Here is a 19,419-nt window from a genome sequence, read left to right as displayed (position 1 = left end):
AGTTTGCTGAGAAGGCGGACAAGGTGTTCACCAAATTGCCATTTGTATCAGATTTCAACAATTCCAAACAGCATCTTTTTGTTTTGTGTTGTTTTTTCTGCATTTATTGAATGACACTGTTGTGTACTTCTGACATCCACGTCCTGGCAAATGACAGATGACTAAAAATGATTGGTGATTAATTTGGGCAATAATCCTAAAGTATTTTACAACAGCTTTCAGCCAATAATCAACTACTGAAACTGTCAGTTTCATAGCTTCATTTTAATGTTGCAAAGGGTCCAAGTACACCATAAAAGGTGTGACCAATGGTTATTTATTATGGCAACAAAGTCAAATGTATTGTAATCGAATAGATTTTAAGTACAACAACTTTAATTATATCATAAATTAAATCAATTTTAACAAGTATCTGAGCAGAGCTTATTTATATTTACAAAATTTCTGAGCAAAACTAATTAATATTAACAAAATATATGAGCAAAACTAGTTGGCATTTACTATATCTAAGCCGAATTAATTTAGATTTACTAAGTAACAGTAAAACTAGTTTAAAGTAAGTAATTATCAAGTTGAAATTTTCTGCTATCATTTTTTTCTCACCCATGTCCCTTTAGGGGCTCCATAGAAATTGATATAATCTTACTAAATTTCTGGATAAAAATAAGTTCAATTCACTGTATAAAATAAATTATACCAACTTGTATTACAGCACATTATTGCTTAAAATCTTTTTGAATTTCGCTTAGTTGCCATGATTTTTTTTCTTGTCTAATCTTCTTAATATTATACCTTTTTGGTGTCAGTTTATTTAAAATGGGTCAACAGATCACCATGCATTAAAAGCACAGCATGTTTTATTTGTGCAACTTGGCCTAAGCATATTTATTTAACATTTTTTCAAGTGCAAAAAGCAAAAAAAAAAAAGACAAAAAAAGTGAGGGAGTCCATAACAAACAAAGTCAGACTCCACGTACGTGTTATCATTTAGGAATTTATTTGTTATTCATGTTGATAAAAGCTAATAATTTAATGGTGTTTTATCCATGCTACGGCATTGGCTTTAAGTGTCAGTAATTATTTTTTTAACTGACACATTAAGCTATATCAGACTACTTATAGCTCCGTGATCGACTTGCAGACTGTTCAGGGTGTAAACTGCCTCTCGCTCAGAATAAGCTGGGACAGGTTCCAGCCCCCAGTAACCCTGCAAAGCTTTAGCAGGTATAGATAATGGATGGATGAATGGACAGGGTCCAAGTGAGTGTGGGTACTTCATTCCAGTTAGGAAGATTAAACTGCTGCAATGCATATTGTTGCTGTCATGTAAAAACCTGCAATTTAAGGGATTTTTATGCTTAGTTGAAGGATTACACGCTCCTCTACAGACTGGAGGAATTCATCTAACCTCTTTCTCTGTTTCAAATTCTTCTAGATATAATAATGTCATATAAACATGCATGTTCATCAAGCTGGAAAGGTCATGACATTTTGGACATAATAGATTTTGCACATTAACATTTATGCTTCTATATCTATACTGAATGAGAAATCATAATCTTAATCACTGCAGGAGCCACAGATGTCAGATTAATATGGAGTATAAAAATGCAATATTTCCCTGTGAAATGTGGCGGAGTAAAAGTATAAAGTCTTAATCGGTGGAAAGGGACCACCAGTAGCTGTGTATCTGAGGCTCTATTAGTGGTATATATCAGCACACTAATGGTCCTTGTGTCTGTGTACATCCCTCTCATTTAATTCCAGTAAAAACAGTGATGTGTGTTTGGGCTGAAGACACGTCCTCGCAATTCCATATGTTACGGCAGATGGAGAGTTCAAGTCATTTGACCTTTTTATAGACATATGGATTAATCACTGTCTATTTAAAGGTGTTTTTGTTGGTGACACTGTGGCAATGTCAAATGTTTATCATAGAGGGCCTGGCAAGGGACATTTGTTGCTAGAGAAAAATGTGAACATATTTCTTTTATCCTTACTTTGTTAACATGACATGACATTATAGAGACCTGACATGTGGCTGCTGTAATTGTGATCAGGAATTTTCTCATAAAACCCAAAGTGGTTTGTTTCCACTTTATACCATTAAATTAAAAGACAAGTGATGACTTTATAATGCACAATGAAAATACTGATTTTTTTTTTCCTATTTACAAAATAAGCAATTCCTTTGGATAGCTGTTGTCACTAGGAGATACCGATACAGGTGGTGCTGCAGAGTCAAGCAAAGCTACATATTACAATCATGCTAGCAGGTCTGGGAGAGTATTAGCATGCTAACATCTGCTAATTGGCACTAAACACAAAGTATAGCTGAGTCTGATGGGCATGTCATTATATCTGTTGGTACTGGATTAAACAACAGACTGCAAAAATAGTGGACAAAGCTACCATAATGTCACCCATTGGTTCATGTTGTTTTAATTAAAGCCTTGAGTTCCGCACTGTAGCTGTTGCCTTTTTTTTTTTTTTTTTTTTTTGAGGCCAGGAGTGACCATATTTGGATGTTGGGGCTGTGGATATGACTAAGAAGCCAAGGTCAGTCTGTCATTCAAGGCAGTCCTGACCTTAAATGCATAACTATAGGCTTTAGTAAAATATAAACATGTGAATTGTATAAAAATTCAGCCCCCGTACTGTTGTTATGAATGCAGAAATTATCTATAGAGACCAAAACTGTAACTGTAGCGGACTGTAAATATATTAATTTCTTCTGTAAAGATGGGCAGTTTAACATGGGCGTCTACAGGGATTGATTCACTTTTGGTATCTGCCTCAAGTGGCCATTAGAGGAACTGCAGTTTTGTGAAACTCCGGCACTGTCTTCATTTTTTAGCCTTAGAGACTGCCGCTTGGATAAAGCAACTGTATTGGATCCAATACTGTTGATTAAACCTTAGTTAAATATCACCTAAATGACAATCACAATCCATCCTGAGGGCAACATGAATGTTTGTGCCAAAATTGAAAGACTTAAAAACCACAAATATCAACTTTGTTGTGCTGAAATCCCTAATGTAAGTAAGTGGATCCCCAATGTCACTGAAATTAATCCGCTGGAAACCATGAATGGCTTTATTGAACCCATGACAGTAGTTCTGTAGCTATTTTAACTGGGACCAAAGTGGCTGGACTGACTGATCAACAGGCCAACTTTGCATTTACTTGCCTTGCTGCAAAAGAAAATAATTTTGTCTGTATATTTCATTTTCATTCATTGTCATCCTTTCTTCTGGTCTCGGTGTAGTTTTTCAGTATCCCTGTCTTCTCCTCAGTCAACATGCTTTTTTTGTCTTCTGTTCTCCTGCTGCTGTTCAAACTTGTTCCCAGCTGCCAGTAGCTGTGCCTGAAGCAGATACCGGTATCATTATTCGAAATGGCTGAGTCTATCACTGTTAGTCAAAGTGATCATTCCACTGAGTTCAATTTCCTTGTCAAATAAAAGATGGATGATTTAATACTGTTTTTTTATGTTTCTGCAGGCTGTGATCTCTTTTGATCAAAAGACTGACACTCATTTACCTTTGAGCCTGGTGCCAAATCTCAGGTGCACACCCATACTCTCACATGCCATGCAAATGTATTTTTAATGATTAAGTCAACTGGTTTTGTTCATTGGCCAGGAGTCCAGCTTAATCAAGCATGCTGACACTCACTGATGCCTTTTAATACTATTTATACACCCTGGTTCTGTTATTGATGTTGAAAGCCTGGAGGGGAGTGGAGGTCATTAGGGATTATGTTTAACACTCAAACACATCACAACTGCGTATTTACAACTGGTGACAGTCGATCTCATGCACAGTGACCTTCATTTCATTGGTTCTGTAGGTACGCTTATATGTATTTCTTTAATATGCATGTAAAAGCGTCCTGTTCCATTAAGGACTTCAAAAAGCTTCATCGAAACACTAAACAGATGTCATGAACTGACTCAAGTGAGCCAGATTTACAATGACAGAGATATATTTTAAGTTTCATAACGTTAAAGGCTGGAAATTACCCCAAACAGAGACATTCAGTAAGTGTATATGAGACTTTGAATTTGCCCAAAATGTGGAGATTGAGACATGGTGAGCAATCTCACCTATGTATGCACAACCATACAACTACATGCATGAATGATGCACATGGGGAATTCAGATCAAAAGATAATCTGTTGATGCAAAATATACCACTCTTCAAAAGCAAAGTGTACAATACAGGAGGAACATTTTCACAAGGCACAAAAGTGGATTTATCAACTCACCACCAGGCAAGTTGATCTCCTTAAGGTAACTTATTTCCATTCTTTTTTTTTTCTTTTTTTGAGTGAGATCACACTAAAAAGCTAGCTGCAGAAACCTGCCTACAGTCAGTGTTAATTTGTTCCTCAGTGTAAAGTACTTTTTAAGCCAAACCATGCAGAAATCATTTAGGCACACTTTCCATCAGCTGCTTACCAGCAGCAGCAGCAGTGTCCTCAGGAATGCTATGTTAGCTACATCACTACAGCTTGGCTGGCCTCTCTCCTCCTTTTTCTTTTCCAAATTCAAACAGCTTTATTGGTACAAACATAACAAAATACAATGTAGCAAAAGCACTGTACATATGACAATTACAATATACAGTCATTTATATACATTTTGAACAGTGTACAAAACCCCAACAGCAGCTCTGCTCAGGTGTGCTGCATCACCTGCCGAGGTGCACCTGGTCTGAGACGCAGCAGCTTCAGAGCTGCAGTTCCAGCAGCAGAGGAGAGAGGCCTCTGGTGTTGGGACTGCTGGTCTTGCTGCCTTTCTGACAGGGATTTTTATTGCCTTGTTTGCTTATTTTGGGGGCTTGTCTGGGTGGGAACGTCCACAAGGTAAGATAAATGTATGTTTGTCTGTCTAGTTGTCTTTTGTTAGATGATTCGTGGCTGTGCTGGTGTGTGTAATTGTGTTTTTGACTGACTGCTTCTGCACCATGGGTTTCATTTTTGAACATTGACTAGGTAGCTACCGGGCAGAGTTTCCCATTTTTTTGATAGCCTTTGGTATTTTGGGGAGTAACCCTGAACACTTCAGTTTATCATAGCTGGCTAAATCTTTGGTCTTTGGTGATGCACTAACTTCAACGTTTAAAGGCCGTGACACACCACGCCGATATCCAAGAACTAGTGGCGACAAAAGCCCCCTGCTGTGCCACTTCATATTGTCATGTCTAAGACAAAAAGTTGCAAAGGAACACACCAAACTGACAGCCAAAGAGCACGCCTTCATACCAGCAGAAAGTGGTCGTCTATATTCATCATTCAAAATGGGAAATCGGTAAAACCCCCATGTAGCTAGTCAGCTAGCACATCAACAACACAACCCAGTATTGAAAGAACAAAGCATATTAACTGAGCACCAGTGAATGATGACACAAATCACCACAAAATATATCTTACCTCATAGAACAAGTTTGTTGTGTCCTCACTCACTTTTAACTTTAGGGTTAGGGTCCCTTCTGTTTCTCTTCTCATGTGCTGATCAGGCTAATCAGAGTGAATTCATTCACCGACGGGCTCCATGCTTGGTGAATGAATTAGCTGAAAAAGAGCTGACAAGGCACCATGGCAACGAGGGCCGCGGGCGCTTCCTGTCAGCCCAACATGGATGGACTGTCAGCTGTCGGCTTGGTGTGTCACAGCCTTAAAGTCGAGCTTGGCAGGCTACTGAAGACTAGTTAGGTTAGTTAGCTATCTTGATAGGCAGGTCAGGGTTGGGGTCCCTCAACAGCTTGTTTTTTCAAGATTTGTACTTTGCATGGCAACTTGAATTTGATTTCTCTCTTGTTTAAGACGACTAGTTTTTGTTTGTTGTAGTGTGGCTGTGATGAATACTTGTGGATTGTGACCTTTTGGGCTGCTGTCACTGCACTCCAAATTTGTTGGGTCACATGTGGGTTGCTGCTAGGTGAAAGTGTAACATTTGTGTAGTGGCTTACTACATTGTGACCATTTTGTGTTGTGGTTGTTGCAGTCCACTTCTTGATGTGGTCACTTGTGATACTGCTGTTGGGTATTTATTGTAGCAAATTATTTGTGATCATTTTTGGGTTTGGTATGTAGTCACCCCACAGATCGTTGTTCATTTTAGGAGAAATTCCTAGAAATGTTAATAGAAAAAATAAAATATTCTTAGAATTATATTATTAGGAGAAAGTCTTTGCGCTAAGAGGCTTTGTGAATACAGCCCCAGGTGTGTAGTTTAGGGCTCAAGGAAGCACAGTATCAAAAGTGAAAGTACTCTAATGAGCAATTTTTAAAAGCTTAAAGCAGCAATACCACAGGCCAAGAACTTGGCCCATCCCGAGCAGCAATGTGTTTTAATGGAAACTGCACTAGCTTTATATCACAAGGTTTGAGTTTACAGTTATCATTTTTACCATTGGTATGCTTTGTTTGTTGTGCTAAGAAAATATCCACATCAGTGCCATCCACTTAACACCTCTTAATCAAGTCAATATTGCCCAAGTTTTGTACTACATATACATGAAAAAGTTTGCTTCCAGGTTGTCTGGTCTCCAATTAGTACATTAGAATATTGTCACATGCAGTTATCTCTGTCGTCCTCAGACACCATGGAACATGACTGAAAGCAACCAAAACCAAAGACCAGCGTGTCCAATATTAAATCTTTAAAGACTTTATATTTTCATTTGCTTCAGTGTAGGTGCTAAAAATTATTTCCAACATTTGAAAAGTTGGAAGGAAACAAACGCAGCAGATGCAAAGGCCCAGCAGAGCATCAGTTGGCTCAATAAATTAAGAACTTCCTCCTCAGCAGATTTCTTTTAAATATGTAATATTTCTGCAGTGAAATGTTTAATTTAATCTGCCCTTTGACAAAATGACTCTCCACTGACTTCTCATTGAACAACAGCAGAGCCTTTGATTTTAACACAACAGACAAAATAAAATGTCTCATGGCGAAAGAAAGTTTGAATTGCTTATTTGCATAAAATTGCTTTGTAGAATTACTGAAATTGTCGCAGTCTGGATAAAAGTAAATATATTTAGGCCTATATGCAGTTGAAATTTATGAAGAAGGGATGAAAGGGAGGAGGTGTGTTTGTTTGTTTGTGTGGGTGCACTCATTTAAAGGCCGGTTGGGCAGTGACGTACTAATGCCAACATGCCTTGGTGGCAAAAATCAGCAGAAACAAAAAGCCCCACAGTGGATGGTAAACAGTCTGGCCAATAAACACACAATTCTACAGTTCTAGGTGTTGTGATTAAGTATAGTTGTATTGAAAAAATTGCAGTCACTTAAAGAGTAGCAAAACACCAGCTTTAAAAGTTGTATTTCACTCACCTCTCTGGTTGAAAGTTAGTAAGTTAGTTAGTTTGTCAATTGATATGGACATTACATTAGCACAATGCACAAAGACCAGATGCACTGTGTTTAATGCTGATATTGAAACCCTAATTTAAAACACCTGTCCACAGGAAGCATTTAAAAAAGAATAAAATAGCAGAACATAAAAATGTACATTCAAAAGTCAATCCCGAAAATGGCCCCAAGTAATTTTCATTAAAAGAATAAGATCCAAAATTAACACAAAAGCAAAAGTCAGCTTTCAGACAAAAGACCTGAATAGTCCGGGTTGAAATCAAGATTAAAGTTTGTATTTGGTCAATTTTGGGAAGTATACAAAGGAAATGTCAGTCAGGAGGCAGGAGGGGTCCAACAAACCCTGGACTTTCATGTGGGAGTCAGGTGTTCACTTCCCTTCTAAATGTACATATTTCTTTCTACACCTTACCATGAAAGTCCACTGCATAGCAGCAATATGTGACAACTTGGGATAACAATTTGTTGACTATTTAGATGACCATCAAGTATACCTAGGTATACTGAGGTTTAGTTTTACTGTCCCAAACAACCGTTGCGTGATTAAAAATACACGTTGCCTTTGTTTTATCATAGCATTGTTCACATGTGTGCTGTTATAAACTCTTGCAGATCTAGCAGCAGTATGGTGCTCTTTCAGAATTATTTCGGCATAATAAACAAATGAGTTTGTATTACCAGTTAGTAGACTATTCCCCAGCATAACTGCTTATGATCAATTGTTGTGTTAGGCCAGGGTTTAGATAACCATCAGCTGACAGCAGCATTTTAAAGAATACAATCTTTTTTCCATCTCATCTCATTGCTGCATACCCCACCCAGATCCAGCAGCAAAGGCTCGGCCATCTTTGAGCAGCAAGATGGATCTTCTATTTAGCATTGGGCGTTACAGCCAGGTTTTGTTCTTGGGCCCTCTACAGCATTGCAGGTGGACACCACGGGAATCAACAACAATACAACAATCGGATGGATTGCCAAAGAATTTGGCATACACATTCCTCAATGGATGAACTGAAATATCACCAGGTCAAAATTTCATTGTGTTCAAGACAGGTTAAATACCAACAAAACTGATGATGTTTACATCAGCCGTAGTACTTTTCTAAGTAATTTACATACTAAACCAAGAATCATTTGGAATCAATAGTAAATGTAAGCATCAACATGTTAATATTATCACTGTGATCATTTTGTCTTGCCAATGTTAGCATGTAGCTTTAAGTCTTGCATTTATCCAATAAGTAATAAGTCCAGTCTTATTTAAATAAAAAACAATAGCATACATTTTACCACCTGGAAAATGTGGGGTCGGGTGCTGGGTGATACTTTTTGTGCCAACTTTCAAGAGTGTGGAGGGAGGTTGCACCTAAGCAACCATAACCTACTTACCACAAATTCTGAGTTCTTAGCTGATCTTCTTCCAGACATTGACTTTCACGTCTGTTTAAAAGTTATTGTTATTGTCAGTGGTACAGATCATAAAGCTCTGGCTTGCCTTGAAAAAAACATCAGAATTTTGTCCTCCACATGTATCACAGACTGATATACCGAAGAAAGGAAATAGATATATTGAATTATTATTATTCTTTTGCCTCATCACCTTATTCCCCTCACATGAGTTTCTCTGCCCTTTTTCTCCAACTGCACTTCATCCCTTCGTCAGTCTAGTTTGTATCTAAGACTGAACTGGTTTAGGATCCTGGTTTTGGTCATGTGATGTTCAGTTGCTGCTCCTTTGGATTAAAAGGTTTGAAGTCTTGTTGCCTGTTTTCTCCTGCATTTTGTTCCACCTGCTCCACATTGCATGACACAGAAGTGACTATATTTTTCGAGAGGGTGGAGCTGGGGAGGAGTGAGGGGTGGATCTGACTCATAGACCTTGGTGACACCTCGCAGTCACATAAATGTCCATAAAATAAAATAAAATGAATAAACAAGCCTGATACATAAAAATGTATCCCCCTTACAGTATTCATGAATGAAGAAATTTATTATAGAAACCAAAACTGCTGTACTGTTTAAACCAGGCTGTAGACATATTTATTTCTGCTGTATAATATAATATATAATATAATATGGGGGTCTATGGAAAGGACTCCTTTCAGAGCCGGCCTCAAGTGGCTAGAGGAACTGCTGATTGTGGCACCTCTGCATTTGCTTCATATTTCAGGTGGACTCACAGTTTTGCATTTTGGCCATTGTCATTTTGTTCTCTTTAAGCTTTTTCTTTTTTATGGTCAGAAATGACCATATTTTGATGGGAGCATTGAGTTTTGGACAAGCAACGAGTGGATTCAACTCAGACTGTGGCAACACCAGAAAACTCTCTCAAAGTGGACCTTAATTATGTGTAACTTTTAAGCTTTAATGGAATGTTTGAGAACATAAAAATGTCATGAATGAGTAAATTAGCAAGAGAAGCCAAAGCCCTTTTGTCCCAGCCTGTAAACATGTTTATTTCTGCTGTTAAGTTGTGCATTTTGACATGGGAGTCTACAGAGATGGACTAGCTTTTAGAGCCAGCCTCAAGTGGCCATTAGAGGAACTGCCGATTTTAGCACCTCCACTTTCATTAATAAGCTGGGAGGTGTCAGCTTTGTTGCTGCACTTCGAAAGTTGAACTTTGTTTATCTCAGGGTGCAGCTTTCCTGAAAAAAAATGGTGATGGGAAATGCTAAGAAGGTGTTACTCTCACTTTTGAGCATTGACAACAATGGATTTCAGGGCGCAAAAACACATTTTGTCTGGGCCTGTGGTTATGCTAGAACAGTAGAACAGTAGCTCTTTTGTTTATCATTGTTTTAGTACTATATTACTTGCAGCTCTTTCAGTTTTTGTCTTCTGCTCCACTGTATCTAATGGCATCAAACAAACCAAATCAGTTTTCCCTTGAAATCCTCTTTTGGCACTTGCAGACAGTTTGGTGGCTTTGCTCCAGAACAGACCTGTTTCGTTGTCACAAAAAAAAAAAAAACAGTGACCCTTAATAATGTATTTACTTTTTTTGAGAGAATGTGAATTACAGGGTCAGTATATTTCTGTTGTGGGTCACATGATTTGGACAGATGAATATTACTTGACTTCTTCAGTTCCATCATACGCACTGAAGTAAATGTGTACTCATGGAGACATCACTGTACAACCATAGATGTTACAGACCGCACACGTGTTTAAGAGCTGAAATGGCTTTATGTCAGCGTGCATGTGTCTGTGGGATGATGATTGATGATCAGCATGATGATAAAAGTAGTAATCACCCTGCCAGGGAGCTGAAGGCACAGTGGCTTCTGTTTTTCAGTGCTACATTCTTGTGTGTGTGTGGGTTCTCAAACAGATGACATTTGTGTGTGTCTCTCATCAACACCCCCTCGCCCAACTGTCTATCCATCAAGATGTTCCGTGGCATAGTTTGGCTATGTGTGTGTGTGTGTGTGTGTGTGTGTGTGTGTGTGTGTGTGTGTGTGTGTGTGTGTGTGTGTGTGGCCTTTGGACCACCGCATATCGCCTGCTACTACAGCAGAATGAGTGTGTGAAAGGCTTGCGTACATGAGCTCCCCAAGCATGTGTGACATCTTAAATTAGACAACGTTCCTGGCCGCAAAACCACTCAACCCTGCCAAACACAACGCAGACAGCACCATTCATGTGTGGCAGACTATGATGACAACACATACACACACACACACACACACACACACACACACACACACACACAGACACGGTGACTCATACATCTTAATTAGAAGCTAAGCAGCAGCGTGTTAGCATTAGCGAGGAGAGGCGAGCCTGTCACTGCGGGCAAATGAGAAGGGGCACAGATATGCGCGCGGGCACACACATTTATGCATATGAAGCAAATGCATGGTCTAAAGTCCAATTAGTTCAATACCTGAGAAACGCTCAGACGCGCGGGTGTGTGTGTGTGGGCATGTGTGCCCAACTAAACTCTCTCGTAAACACTCCAGGAAAAACTTTTGAAAAAAGCGAATAGTGGTATGAAAGAAAAATGAACAGAGATCCTGGGTGCTGTGCTGTGCTGTGCTGTGTGTGTGTGTGTGTGTGTGTGTGTGTGTGTGTGTGTGTGTGTGTGTGTGTGTGTGTGTGTGTGTGTGTGTGTGTGTGTGTGTGTGTGTGTGTGTGTGTGTGTGTGTGTGTGTGTGTGTGTGGCCTCAATGCAATAAAGCCAGCACTCCTAACACAATCTGAAAGCCCTACCAAGACCCTGTTGTTTGGTTTGATGGTGTCACTGGTCAGTGGCATTTGTCGAAGTTCAGGAAACACACGTGCACGCGCGCACACACACACACGCACACACACACACACACACACAGATGGTGGCATTTGGTCGGAGTCATGCGGGGGTTTGGAAAGAGGTGGTCGGGGGATGCGGTGTTCACTGACGTTCCTGTTGCTACGGGGACAAAGTGACCTTAAACAGCCCATAGTGAAGGAGGCAGGGGGAGTTTCCGGCAACTGATCAGCTCACCTTAACGTCAAACACACAGACGCACACACACAAAGATGTACACAGTTGAGTGAGGTTTTCTAACATGACATCCCTCACTTTATCAGTTACATGTCGGGTCTTTCTCTAGTTATCTGCCATATCTCCTTTAAACCCTCTTTGACCTCAGATCCTATTGGTCTTTCCCTGCTTCCTCACCCACACTCCTCATACAACCATATATCCATCTTTGCTTCCATCCTCTTCCAAAGTCCTTCTCTATCCTTTCTTTTTCTCCTTTTGTCTGTTCTACAACTTTCATCCATCTGTTCTTCAGACGCCATCTACACATCCATTCGTTTTTATCATCAAGTTTACATGCTATCACTGGCATTTTATTTATTTATTTCATAAAGGTAGTATTAATTGTCATGCTTATTCAGATGACACACAAATGTACCCCAGTAAACCTAGTGACAGATGTAGTTCCACTCCTCTGCTGTCTGTCCAATCTTAAGAGCTAAATAGCAGTTCTTTTATTTGGCATGTCTTTCTTGACTGTTTACCTGCAAGCCCAATATTAAAAGGTCTGCGCACAATGTGGGGTTCATATTTTATCCCTAACCATCATTTGACAAGTAAGTATTGTATTGTTTTCCTTTAAATGTGGATGATAGCTAATATTCAAGTTGTCAATCTTGAGAAGTCCATACTTTTAATTTAGTTTAATTTCGTTTTACCTTGGCTTCATGGACTACCAGGAGCTAATAGCCCACATCCAGTTGTTGCTTGACGTCTAACAAACTAAGGGGAAACAGATCACATCACTCGCAATGTCTGGCCTAATCCCAAAATAATCCCTTGCCCCTACCATGCAGCCCTTACCCCTCTGTTTTGCACATTCATGTTGGTGTCAATTCTTGTTTGGATAGAGGAGCCCTAACCTACATAACTTTACTTGCCTCAACCGAGCCTACATAACTTCTGTAACTTTACATTAAGTACGTAGCATGACAACATCATTTGTGAGGCACAAGTTCTTTAGATATCACACAAAATATTGTATGCGGATACCTTGATTTTAGTACAATATTGACTCTCACTGGAAAGCCCTTAATCTTATCAGGGGGAGGCAGTAAAGCATAGTCATGGTAAAGGCGAGAGCCGGGAGCTACACCTGCCAAGGTAGCATCCTCCTGACACTTAGCCCTACCGTAAACAAGTCGCCTACCTTTCCTCTAAAACTGACTGCCGTTTTTGGCTTCTTCCCCATTAGTTCTAGACAAAGATCAAGGGAACAGCACACTTTTTAAGATGGTTTGAGCCTGTGGTGTCTCCTCTGATTGCTTTGACCTAGCAAGTGAGCTATCCATCATCCGATAGAAAGTGGTGAAAATTTAGGATGTATTGGCTCGTTTTTAGACCAACAATACACACTACAGTGGCTTTTGCATCTTGGTTGGGCCATAGTTTATCTCAGCTTCTAGATGTGATTGATAGAGAACCAGAAGTGAGTCTTTGCTGCCTTTGCCTACTTACACTCTTAGAACGCACAGCGTGAAAAGCCCTTTTAGGGATGTAAGAGAACATGAACATAAACAGATATTGTGATCTGCCAAACTAACACAGAATCGCTGATTTCCACATTCAATCCTTCCTCCTCCATCCATTCTTTATCTGTCTGACAACTTTTTTTCCCTTGCTCCTTCTCTCTCCCTGAGCTTAACATTCTGTTCCCCTCTACATTGGCTATTCTTCCACCACCTCTGTTACTTCTCCATCCCCCATCCCTCCTTCATCCTACATCTCTCCATCCCCTTTTTTTCCAACTGATGAGCTGAGATGCAGCTCCACTCATCAGATTGCCTGTCTCTCCTTGCTGCTTTCTTTAACACTTGTAGAAATGACCTGACACATCCAATTCCAGGTTATTACACAGATGTGCCAGCTCTCTCTCTCCCCCCCTCGATTTCTCGTACACACACTCAAACATTTAGACCCAAGAAAAAGCACATTCCCAGCGGCTGCCTCACACACACACACACACACACACACACACACACACACACACACACACACACACACACACACACACACACACACACCCTATTACAGGAGCCCAAATGAAAATGAATTATGCATTCTGTCCTGCCACTCGTAACAAGTATATGATACATCCCCTGTTTCCACACAATTGGGCACACAGAATCACATGCAAAATGGGAAAAGTGGTTGCGCATGAAGACACACACAAACACACATGTACACATACTGAAACACACCAAAAAAGTTGTGGAAAAACAAAGGCATGAATGTATTATTGATGCTAATCTCAAACAAGCACAAGCTCATCATTCACAACATGTTGCATCATTCTGGGCTGATGAAACTTTTCACAAACGAATATTTGATGACGGTGTGAACGCTCTGATTTCTCCCGACACACAAGGTCGACATTGTTTTCAGCGCTGATGTTTACCGCAATTTTGAATGATGTGTCACCCACAACCGACTCCTCCTCCTCCTCCACCTCCCCCTCCCCTCGAGTCTCTACCAAGGTCGTTGGCCTCCTTCCTGGCTTTAGCATTCTCCTTGTATCCCCCATAATCCTCACTGTTTAAGCCTGAGGTACAAATACATTCTATTCAACTCCTACCAAGGGGTCCGGTAATACCCAGCAGAGTGTGTGTTCGTGTATATGTGTGCGTGCTTATGTACCGCTGAGTAATGTGTGCTTATATACACCTCTCTGTGTGCAAATGTGTGTGCACACACCAGCGTCTGTGCAGGGCTTTGTGTTTAACACCCATCGGTGCTTAGTATTCTCTCCGCCACGCGTCCTTGCATCCCCATGCTTATTCTTTCCCTCTCTGTTCTCCTCTTTTAGATGAGAATACCAACGGCTGATGGAAAGAGGAGAGAAAAAGGGCTGGAAAAGAAAGGGGGAGACAGAAGGAGACGGGGGAGTGAGCAACAAAATGCAGGTGGATAAAGTTTATACAGCATAACTGATGTAACCTTGGCGCTATAGTGTGCATTCTTTAATAGACAATTAAAGCGGATGCAGCTGTTGCAGCACTGAATAGGACATTGTAATGTTGTCCAATGGGTGTGTATATACAGTAAATGCTGAGTTAATCCCGCATATCTTGACATACATGTGTAGTGGGGATGCAGCGTAAAGTAAACCCACCTACATTCGCTTCATCCACCATTTATGTCATAGAGTTTAACACTTACCCTTCATGTAAACCAAAGCAAAGTATCACAAGTTACACAATACGTAGTTCTGTCGTATACTCGCACTTTTACCCACAGTATGCTTAGTAATCACAGGTGATTAGCGTTATCCCAACAGTGAGAAAATGGCAGCTTGTAGCAGCACGAACAGCAGTTTAATCCAAACAAAATCTAATTTGGCGTGTTCTCAGGCTGCTGCCGAAATGTGTCCCCGCCAGATGGTGCGGCTCGCAAGTCACGGAGGGAGCAGACATGCCTTACAACGTCCTCAAAGCAAAAAGTACAGACACGAGTTTTACTAAAACCAGTGAGAGTAAATCAAAAATATGCAATCAATTCACAATCAGTCATATGGCATTGTTGACGAATGGGAGGTGGACGTAAATGGTAAATGTACTGCATTATAGCATTGTCTACCAAAACTGACAAAGTGCTTTATAATTTGCCTCACATTTTCACACTCACTCACACAAATACACACACACAAACAACGATGGCTACAGAGCCGCCATGCAAGGTGCTGGCCTGCCAATTGGGAGAAACTTGGGGTGATTAGTGGAAACCCCACGATTAGCCATTAACGATTGTTCAATAACTTAAGATCTGTTGGAAGTTTTTAACTGAATTTATTGAGACTAACAGCAGAAAAAACTTTGGCAATCAAACAGCCTCAATGTGAAGCATCTTTATTAAGCGTGGGCCAATAGGAGATAGAAGACAGAATCCCCCAAAGTCTAGATGCTGATGTAGAGCCAGCAGAAAAAAGATGGAACCTCTCACAGGGTTTTTATATGGTGGCAGAGGGGAGTTGTGCCAAGTCATGCCATGAATGGCCCTGAGCTGTTTTTGTACTGATCTAAACACGTAGCAGCTTGGACCAGCAGCTGACTGAACACACTGACGATGGCATCAGCACTGAACGTCATATGAATGGTAATGTGTTCACTTAGCTTAGGACAGGGATACTCAACTTGCTTTTCCTGGGGGCCAATTTTGAAACATGACAGGGAGCCAGGGGCCAGTCGCATCAGCTCCATACATGTTGCTGGGATTTTTGGATGTTTCTAGGATTTCCAGATGATTTAAGGAATTTCAGACGGTTCCAAGATTTGCAGACATTTCTAATACTTAGGACCAGATGTAAGTTGAGTATCACTGGCTTAGAATAAAAAAAGTGAATGAACTACATGAAATGAATGCATTAAAACTAAACCTCAAACCAAAGACAATTGGGTGGAAGCTACAAATGTAGTGCAAGCCAAGTATAGGGATCAACTAATTGGCTCAAGGAGCACAGGCAGAAAAATTGCTAGATGAATACGATGACATTGGAACTGTGGAAGTAGGGACACCATAGGAAATCTAAACAGTTGGAAATATACAAGGCCTAATGTGTAGGATTTGGTGGCATCTAGTGGTGAGGTTGTCTGCAACCAACTGAAACTTCTCCAGTGTACCAAACATGTAGGAGAACAATGGTGGCAGATGCAAGATCGTGAAATTGCAAATGGCTCCATCTAAAGCCAGTGTTTGGTTTGTCCGTTCCGGGCTACAGTGGAAACAACATGGCAGACTCCATGGAAAAAAGATCTGCTTCGTGCATAGACATAAACAGCTTTTTCTACCTTTAAGAAAACACAAAAATTCTTAGTTTCAGGCGAATATAAACTAATGAAACCATGTTGTTTTTAAGAGTATCATATTAGATTTCTGCCAATATATCCCTCTAAATCCTACACACTGGACCCTTAAAGCAGACAGAAAAGATCTTCCTTGTCGAACTTTCACTAAAGCTTCATTAGTAAGTTCAAAGTTTAAATGGGGCCGCATATTCATGGCTCCAAACCTGCCAATATTGCATGACCTCACCAAATTACATTTAATTATTAACATAGACTGATTACAGCATGGGCAAAAAGGGCAAGTCATCCCTGCAATCAATGTGGGCACTTGGCCTTAAGGATTGTTTAAGTGGATAGAATAATGAGTACAACGACTGTACTTACGCAGGCCATCATGTAGAAATCCAAACATAATGATATGCTTGTATGGGTGTTTTGTAATTACATCGATTGCTGTGCAGAAATTAGGTAATGCTAATGTCAAGTGTCAGCTGCAATTTCAGTACAAAAAACACACTTCTAGTGGGCTGGCAAACAGTACAGTTAAAAAAATAAATAAAATAGAGATACAAGCCTGAGACAGAATCAGAAGGAACACGCCGTCCTCTGCTATCCCTCCATCATCTCTGTGATTAACTGATACTGCACATCTTAAGATCTTTCATCAGATCTGATGGAGAGAGCGTGCCTTCATCAGAGTGCTTCAACCATTGCTGGATTGTGGAGTACAGTCATCACGTCCTAATGTGGGACTGTATCTGATGCTTGTCAGCAGCTGTGAAGGAGAATGTTACTCTTCCTCAAATGTCAAAACGAATAATACACTGAGGCGCAGACAATCCTGAACATGCTGTCCTCTATGGATGTTATGTCATGCAGCAGTTGGAGTTTGATGACTTAATCAATGACTTCTCTTTACAAAAAGGCCAGAGAGAGCCATTGCTTGTTGATATTTTGAGCTGTCTTAAAGGAGTACTTTACCCCCAAAATGACCATTGGTTGGCCTTTATCAATTCTCTGTGTTGAGCTCTGTTTAAAAAAAAAAAAAAATTCTTGTGCATAAATACAGAAACTGTGTGGGTTCGTGTAGGTCAGGTCTGATGTTTTGGGCCCAGTCAGGACTCTAATCATGTGTTCAGGGTCAAATTCATGAAGACAACTGATAATTTTCTTGATTAGTAGAGCAGACAAAAAATTTGAAAGTTAAGGGTATTTCAAAGGGGAAACATCTAATCACATTTTGTGTGGAACTTGTTGTTGTAAGCAACTGAGAAAAGGGACTATTGTGATATATATACATAAATATATATATATATATATATATACAGTATATATACATATATATATATATAACAAACAACATAGGGGGTAGGTCTTGGACTGTGTGGCTATCTCAGGTGCAACTGTTATTTCTGTTCATGTACGTGCAGCAGTGCATAGTACAAAAGTGCTGGATAAAGTGGAATATACAGTGGATCAGAAGGTATGGCAATTAATAAATATGTCACTCTGAAGCAGTTTAGCCAACGACAGGGGAGCATGAAGAGCTCAAGAAATAAAAAAGGGCTTCTCAAAGAAATGGGATTCATGTCTGGATGTGAGTGGCACAATGTGAAAACAGAACACCAGAAATGTGCAGTCTTCTGTCAATTTGACATCTTCTGCATAAACAGCAAAATATGGAGTGATGAACAGACCAAAACAGCACTCATTTTTCAGCTGCTATCCAGAGTGAAAATCAGCAGAGCTCTAAGAAATGTTTCAATATTTAAAAATAAAAAATAATAATAATAATCTGCAGAAAATCTGCAAAGATGTTGGAATTCTGCGGGCATGGATTGGGTGTGTTCCTGGTAATGATTGGCCAGTGAGTGGTAACTTTGTGTTGGCTAACCAACTGCCCACCAATTAGAGGGTTGGTAGTTCAAGCTCATGGCCCTGCAGTCTACATGTCAGAGTGTCCCTGGCAACAATCTGAACCCTACATGGCTCCCAATGGCTGTGCCAGCAGTGTCTGAATATGTGTGTGAATGCATGAATGCTGTCTTGATTTTCAAAGCATCTTACATGGTTGCTAAGACTAGAAAAGTCTTAAGTGATGATTTAACTAAGACTTAATTCCACCTACAAATATCAGTATGGTTAACACATAGTTACGGTAACTCAAGTTGTCACCACGGTTGTACACTAAAACAAGTCTACATTCACAATCTTGCGATCACCAACAACATAAACAGTACTGAATCATATGATCACAGACCCCAGTTTACACTGCACTGGGCTAATGGCAGACAGCATGCATGTGGTAGCTAATGCCAACTTTGTGAAGAGACAGCACAATGGTGGCAGTGGGGTTATGGTATGGCCTGGCATTAACCCTTTGAAGCCTGAGCAAGTTGGCTTGATTTCTGACAAAAACATTAGAAGAAGGCAATGAAAGAGGAAATGACCCAGCAATTTGCAAAAAAAATTAGTAAAAAGTACAAGAAATTTACCTGAAAAGTATTAAAAAGAAAAAAAAGAAAGTATAACAAAAAAAAAACAACAAATGACTGAATGAACAGAAAAAGCATTTTAAAATTATAGTAATTCAGTAATAACTTTAAATATGTTTTTCCCTAGCTTCTTTAAAATAATTCTCAAAATCTAATCTAATCTAAATCTAATTTCTTGCAATTTGTGGAACATTTATTACCACATTGCTCATTGACATTTTCTTCTATGTTTA

At 39.8% G+C, this 19,419-nt stretch overlaps 1 long non-coding RNA gene across 1 annotated transcript in view; it reads left to right on the top strand.

The window, feature by feature from the left end:
• Positions 1 to 19,419, top strand: part of LOC148190145 (uncharacterized) — a 78,496-nt gene that overhangs the window by 23,759 nt on the left and 35,318 nt on the right. The window contains exon 3 of the long non-coding RNA XR_015777874.1: positions 14,717 to 14,813. This is a non-coding gene — a long non-coding RNA (uncharacterized LOC148190145). The remainder of the gene's footprint in view (positions 1 to 14,716; positions 14,814 to 19,419) is intronic.

This window comes from Plectropomus leopardus, chromosome 2, assembly GCF_026936395.1.
Source record: "Plectropomus leopardus strain MGB_pleo_1.0 chromosome 2, ASM2693639v1, whole genome shotgun sequence".
NCBI lineage: Eukaryota > Metazoa > Chordata > Actinopteri > Perciformes > Serranidae > Plectropomus > Plectropomus leopardus.
Note: the sequence above shows the minus strand (reverse complement) of the source record. Positions and strands in the feature narration are given on the sequence as shown.